The 7,860-nt window shown below is 45.1% G+C and overlaps 1 pseudogene; it reads right to left on the reverse strand.

Moving 5' to 3' along the window:
- Positions 1-4,793: 4,793 nt before the first annotated feature.
- LOC105480346 (succinate dehydrogenase [ubiquinone] cytochrome b small subunit, mitochondrial pseudogene) lies at positions 4,794-5,940 on the reverse strand (annotated as a pseudogene).
- Between the last annotated feature and the right edge of the window lie 1,920 nt (positions 5,941-7,860).

Genomic DNA, 7,860 nt, shown 5'->3' on the forward strand with positions numbered 1-7,860 from the left:
ATATACAAAGAACACTTAAAACTCAACAATAAGAAAATGAGTAACCCAACTAACAAAGGGGCAAAAGACCTAAAGAGATACTTCACTGAAGAAGATATGCGGATGGGAAATAAGCATATGAAAATACGTTCGACATCATAGGTCATTAGGGAACTTCGAATTAAAGCCACACACCTATTAGAATAGCCCAGGCCCTGAACACATAGCACCAAATGCTGGCAATGATATGGAGCATCAGGAACTCTTATTGCTGGTGGGAATGCAAAATGGTACAGCCACTTTGGAAGAGAGTTTGGCAGCTTCTTACAAAACTAAACATATTCTTACCATATGATCTAGCAATCGTGCTTCTCAGTATGTACCTAAATGAGCTGAAACTTACGACCACACAAAGATCTGTACACAGATGTTCACGGCAGCTTTATTCATAACTGCCCAAACCCGGAAGGAACCAAGATGTCCTTCAGCAGGTGAATGGATTAATAAACTGTGACACATCCAGACAATAGTATATTACTCAACACTAAAAAGAAATGAGCTAGCAAGCCATGAAAAGACATGGAGGAACCTTAAGTCCATATCAGTAAGTGAGAGAAGCCAATCTGAAAAGGCTATATACTGTCCGATTCCAACTAATATGACATTCTGGAAAGGAAAAACTGGAAACAGTAAAAAGGTCAGTGGTTGCCAGGAGTAAGGTGGAAGAGAGGGACGAATAGGTGGAGTACAGAGGATCCTTAGGGCAACGAAACTATTCTGTATGATATTTTAATGGTGGATACATGTCATACATTTGTCCAAACCCACAAAGTGTTCAATACAAAGAGTGAACCCAAACGCAAACTACTTTGGGTGATAGCGATGTATGGGTGTAGATGAACTGATTCTAACAAATGCGCCACTCTGATGCAGGATGTTGATAGTGGGAAGGCTGCACATGTGCTGCGAGAGCGGGTATATAGGAACTCTCTGTACCTTCTGCTCTATTTTGCTGTGAACTTAAAACTGCTCTAAAACATAAAGCCTATTTAAAAACCCCAACATTATTAACTAGAATTAATGATAAAAATATGTATTTAAAAAAACCCATCAGCACTTCTCACTGAATAATGATGACCATCACTGCAAACATTCCCTGGGTGACATTTAGTGTGTGTGTCCTTCCATCAGGGGTGGCAAGAGGGATGGATGTAAGCACCCTGAATCCACCATGATGCCTCCCTACAGGCAGAGATCCAGAGAAGGGACAGTGACAGGCATACCTGAGGGTGGATCCTGTGGTGGCCTAGGCCAGCCTAGCCAAGGCAAGGCTCTCATCTAGACGTTTGGTTCTGGTGCCTGCAGAACCAAAGGTTTTGCTGTTTTTTTTTTTGTTGTTGTTGTTTCCCATGCAGAGGTCAGTGATCTGTTAAAAATGGAAATCGGGGCCGGGCGTGGTGGCTCAAGCCTGTAATCCCAGCACTTTGGGAGGCTGAGACGAGCGAATCACGAGGTCAGGAGATCAAGACCATCCTGGCTAACACGGTGAAACCCCATCTCTACTAAAAAATACAAAAAACTAGCCGAGCGAGGTGGCGGGCGCCTGTAGTCCCAGCTACTCGGGAGGCTGAGGCAGGAGAATGGCGTGAACCCGGGAGGCGGAGCTTGCAGTGAGCTGAGATCCGGCCACTGCACTCCAGCCTGGGCGACAGAGCAAGACTCTGTCTCAAAAAAAAAAAAAAAAAAAAAAAAAGGAAATCGGGCTCATGCCTGTAATCCCGGCACTTTGGGAGGCCGAGGCGGGCCGATCATGAGGTCAGGAGATGGAGATCATCCTGGCTAACATGGTGAAACCCCGTCTCTACTAAAAATACAAAAAAAAAAAAAATTAGACAGGCCTGATGGCAGGTACCTGTAGTCCCAGCTACTTGGGAGGCTGAGGCAGGGGAATGGCGTGAACCCGGGAGGCGGAGCTTGCAGTGAGTGGATATCATGCCACTGCACTCCAGCCTGGGCGACAGAGGAGACTCCATCTCAAAAAAAAAAAAAAAAAAAAAAAAAAAGGAAATCACTCTAGGTGTGGTGACTCAGGCCTGTGATCCCAGCACTTTGGGAGGCTGAGGTGGGTGGATCACAAGGTCAGGAGTTTGAGACCAGCCTGGCCCATATGCTGAAACCCCATCTCTACTAAAAACACAAAAATTAGCTGGGTGTGTGGTGGGTGCCTGTAATTCCAGCTACTTAGGAGGCTGAGGCAGGAGAATCACTTGAACCCGGGAGGCAGAGGTCGCAGTGAGCCAAGATCATGCCCCTGCATTCCAGTCTGGGCCACAGAGCAAGACTCTATCTCAAAAAAAAAAAAAAAGGAAATCAGATCATGTTATCACCTATATAAGTCCCTTCGGTAGCTTTCCAGACACCTGGCATCAGGTGAAAACTACTGACCCAACCTCCAGCCTCAATGCCTGACATGCTCATGCCCCTCCAACTGATCTGGCTGCCCCTCACTGCGCCCTGTCTTCCTGTATGTTGGTCTTTCTTGTCCTTGCATATGTCGAATTCTTCCTGCCAGCTGTTCCCTCTGCTGATAATGGCTGCTCCAATCTTCACATTGATGGGAACTTCTTGTCATTCAGCCCTTAAGTGTCACTTGTAGTGGGCCTTTCCCAGACCATCCAGTATGAGGGCCCTCTCCCAGGCCACTCCTTCCATCACCTCTCTCTGTTCTTATTCTCTGCATGGCATTTGCCGCTATTTAATGTGCTCTGTCTTGCTGACTGCTACATCCGACCTCTGAGAACAGTGACAGCAAATAGTAGGAGCTTGACAAATACATGTTGAATGAAGGATTCCAATGAGATCTTTCAATGAGATAATGCGTGTGAGGGCAGAAGGGATGATTTTTATCATTAATAGATGAGACAAATAAAAATAAAAAATCCTCTGACTGGTCTCATGACTCAGGTGCTGCAAGCACAAAACTTCAGGAGTTGAGGATGACACGTATTTCCCTTATAAACAGCTTGCATTCTGCAACAGCTTGGCAGCCACACCACTGAACTCTTGACCTCCCCTCTGAGCTACAGTGGAGAACATCTAACGACCTGCTAGACACCTTCACTTCAACACCTCAGCCATATCACATCCAGTGCTGCATCCATCACTATCCGCCAAAACCAACATCTTCTCCCACGCGCTTGCTCAATTAAACATACCCGAGTCTTCCCAGAGCCTCCGACTGGTTTTGCTCTCTCCCTCCTGCAACATCTCATCATTTGGCAGCTCCTGCGGGACACTTGGCCATGTCTGTGCTGTCCCTCTCATTCCTGCTGCTGCTGCTGCAGGGTGCGGGCCCCCCCTCCTCTCTCTCTCACTCTCTGAGAATTACCTCCTAGCTGGCACCCCGACCTTCAGGGGCTATTCATGGTAATAGCATTTAGCAAAAATGACTCCTTTCTCCTCATTCCTGTCCTTTAAGGGTTTTGATTGCTAACTGCGACACACGAGGAATGTAAAGTATCTACAGGTATTCCAGAAAACCAGTATAGCTAAAGCCTGCCCTGGCTTGAGTGCTACTGGGAAAGGAAGAGCTCACCTCCAGCACCCTTCACGCCCATGCAGAGGGGAGTGAGTCTGCCACAGGCCAGCCGCCCTGGCTTGCATCATAATGTGAGTTATCTAAGGCTAGAGCTGAGGTAGAAATATTAGCTGCTGAATAGTAGGTTCGTCTGGACCTGTACAATCCACTAGGGGGGCCATTGGCCATGTTGGCTGTTTACATTTCCATTTAAGCTAATTGCAATTAAATAAAAATTTTAAAAAGATCAGTTTCTCAGTCACACGAACCACAGTGTCGTGTTCAGTAGCTATATGTGGCCACACACTGGACAGATAGCTATACAATATTTCCATCATTGCGGAAAGTGCTATTAGATGGCTCTATTCTAGATCCCCAGGACTTATATCAGGTTAATTTTTTGCATTAATTTAGTCAGAAGATGTTTAATATTCTCCTAGAATGTGCTGCTGGGCTTCAACTGTGGCCAGTATCCACATAGTCCCTTTCCTCATGGATTAGTGGAGAAAAAAGGGTCCTTACAGATTTTATTCCTTGGAAATTTGAACCTAGGACTCTTATTACCTGTACTGATCACACTGTCACCATCAACTACTAACTGCCTCCAGACACTTTGGCTTTCCAAGTCAAGATAAGACGTTAATCAATGAAAAGTAGAAAGATAGCATTGTCCTCTTCCAAAGCCCCCAATATGCTTTTGAAATACGACTTTCCCCGTATGTATGGGAGGCTAAGGAAGGAGGAGAACAAGATTACAAATCCATAGTAGTTTTCAACTTGGGGAACCTAAAAAGTAGAGGACTGAAGTAAAATTAATTTTTCCTGTGCCAGAGACTGTGCTAGACACTTGGTATATTGGAATGAACAAGAGATAACCGACTTGATCATATATTGGAATGAGCAGACTCAGCACTCCTGTTGGCCCCTGCAACAAAGTCAGCTTGGGTCTTTTCTCTGTTACAGGTATCAGGGTTGTGCATTGCAGTTTCTAGTCCACAGTTATTCCTGAAATGCTCTTCAGTTGCCAGGTATAGCACTTGGTCCAGAACTCAAAGGGGATGCTTTTATTATTATTATTATTATTGTTGTTGTTGTTATTGTTATTATTAAACATTTAAAAAATATTTCTTTTCATAGAATGCATTTTCCAATTACAGATTCCTATAGTGGGAAAATAACAATTTATTACTTATAGTTTTATATTTGTGGACAGATCGTTTTAGAACAAGTAAAACACATTTGAGAATGAAGTCTCGGTTTAGAATTTGTAATATTTTGATACTTCTACAAGGGGGACCTTGCCCTTAAATGGAACTTTGCTATACTCAGAAGCATTCCAGGCTTTTCTTCCTAGGATTTCAAAATTCATAATGTGAGATATCAGCATTTCCTAATTTTCAAGTTCCCTAGTATATGTGACCATCAGTAGCTGGTGTCTGCTGAATAGAGAGGGAAATTTTTGGAAATTAAACACTGTCTCATTTTCTGCAAAGTTTTTATTCATGAATTAACAGTATTTCTCTTTGTCCATTACTCCCAAGGCAAGTACAGAAGAAATTTGATCATGTATTAATAATAATAAAGCTGGATTCTCTTTAAGAGATTGATAAATTCAAAGGCAAAAGCTCATATATCATGTTGAGTTATATGTGAGTCTTGTAAGAAGCTGGGAGGCAGCCCCATTAACTCACCAGAATACAGACCTCAGTCTCACAATTTCTTGGACATAATTCCTCTCAAACCTTTTCCTCAAAGATTACATTCTGAAAATAGTCTCGCGATTAAGAGAAGAAGGCTGTCCACCAATGGATTTATCTGTTATTTCTTCCTTATTGTGAGTTGAATGGCATGACAAAGTAAAAACAAAGAGGCATGCATTAATTCTTCAAAGTATAAGTCAAAAAGGTCAGCGCTTCCACAGTGTGGCAGCGTCTTTGCAGATGCCCACATCATGATAGTTGAAAGAGCAAAGCCCAGTAAAGGCTAAGGCTGAAAGCCAAAAGGCCTGCCTTGGCAGCTTGCTGCAATGCATCCGCATGAACACAGCCAGGAACAACTTGTCCAAGGCCCCTAGACCATGAAGAGTGAGGGGTGTAGCCACGGATTAGGCCATCACAGAGCAGGGTTTCAGATAAGCAGCTGGAAGCATGCCCAGGAGCAAAACACTGGCAATCTGCTCACTAGTCCAGTGGAAAGACGCAGCCTTGGAACCAGAAAGGTGGCTCAGTGACAAATGAATGTGCTGCACTCCACGCCATTCTGCGGTAGGTTGAGTCCTGAAGAAATCCTGAGATCTGAGCAGGTCTGACCACTGGGGCTCGCAGGAACAGAGCGCAGCCTCCTTGGGCACCACAGAGGGCACTCAGCCTCTAGAGAACCCCCATCTCTTCCCTCAGGGTGTACTTATACTGCCCTGTCTTCCAGAACTCACCTTTGGCAGGGTGAGAATGCAAGAGAGAAACAGCCCTTAGAGAAGGGGACCAGCAACCTTTTATAGTGTCACCCAGCTCTGAATTCTAGTTGCAAAGAAAGAAACACAGCAAAGAAAACAAGAGGATAGGGCTTTTTCTCCAAGGAATGAACCTAAACTAGGTTGCAGCAAAGGGAGTCACATTTGCACAGGCCCCTTTGAGAAAACGAAAGTTCTCTCCATGACTTCCTTGCGTCTTCCCTTCTCCCCAGCCTCATGATCCTCTCTGCATCCCAGGAGAGGGCGTGTGAGTGCTCTAGAGCAGCTGCTCTTCCAGACCTTGACGGAAGAGCCTACCTAAGCTTCCCCACCTCACCTGGACCACGGGGACCCGTGTGGAGGAGGGAGTCTTCCCACCCTGGTGCATTTACCCCCGCTTCTCCTCTTCCCTGACCACCTGTCTCACCTCCTTCCTCCTCCGAGCCTCACTCCAACAGTCTAGGGGTAAGCAGTGTCTACCTTGTATGCTCTTACCTGATGAAGAAACAGCCTGAGTCAATAGAAGGGAGAAGCACAGCCTCTTCTTCACCCAAGACACTTGCAATAGTGCGTGTCTCACCTTGCGGCAAGCTTTCCAAGCATGCAATCAAACACGGGGGAGAAACAAATTCAGTCAAGAAAGTCAAGTAAGGGAACATTTTCTTCCCTCTAGCACCAGTTCCTTTTGTGTCTTTATTTGTCAAGTGAGAGGGAGGAGTGAGAGGCCAGAGTATCTGGCCGGTTCTCAGTTATGTATAGTTTCAGGCACCATTTATGTGCAATGAGCGCTGGTCGAAGGAAGGGAATTTCACGGCTCACTCGCACCGCTGTTCCTTCAAGGCTGATGAATCAGACATCTCTTTCGTTCTTACTGTGCATGCCCTTTACCTTTCATATGGCCTATTTGTTGGCCTTTTTCCATTTAGACAATAAACCCAAGCGCACCTCCTGCATCCCTTTGCTCTATGGGAACTGAGGGTGATGAAGGGAACATGTGCCTGGGAGTACCACGCCATGAGAGAGCAGCATTGAGTCCTCGGGACAATAAATACACTGAGAGGTGGAAATTAACATCCACAAGAGTGTAGTCGTGATTTTCCCCCAGAACAAATATATAACAGGGATCTTTGTCATAACAGTGACAGGAAATCATTAACCACATGAGGATTGAAGTCTCCACTGTAGCAGTGGATGGGAAGACTTCACCTGTGAGCTTCATTCAAAATGCAATATTTTGTATATTTAGCTTTTTTCAAAGTTTCACCAAAATACCTGTAATTAATACAATTTATTGTATTATCTGTGTAAATGTATCTGATGTGTAAAACCTTACTAGATTTGCCCCAATTTGAAGGTGTCTGTGGCTTTCCAGCACTCCATGTGTTCCTAGCCACATCTCACAGGCAGACTTTCTAAAGTAGTGCCGTTCAATAGCACTGTCGGCGACGATGGACACGTTCTGTATCTGCATTGTCCTTGGGATAGCCGCTAGCTACCTGTGGCTATTGAGCACTTGAAATATACCTGGCATGACTGAGAAACTAGTTAACACTTAAAACATTTTTCTTTTTTGATACAAGGTCTCACTTTGTCACCCAGGCTGGAGTGTAGTGGTGCAATCTTGGCTCACTACAACCTCTGCCTCCCGATCCTTCCACCTCAGCTTCCCTGAGTATCTGGGACTACAAACACAGGCCACCATGCCTGCCTAATGGTTTGTGTTTTTTGTAGAGATGAGGTTTTGCCATGTTGCCCGGGCTGTTTTTGAACTCCTAGGCTCTGCTTAGTGATCTGCCCCCCTCGGCCTCTCAGAGTGCTGGGACTACAGAGGTGAGCCACTGAACTGGCCCTAGTT

This window comes from Macaca nemestrina, chromosome 2 (assembly GCF_043159975.1).
Source record: "Macaca nemestrina isolate mMacNem1 chromosome 2, mMacNem.hap1, whole genome shotgun sequence".
Taxonomy (NCBI): Eukaryota; Metazoa; Chordata; class Mammalia; order Primates; family Cercopithecidae; genus Macaca; species Macaca nemestrina.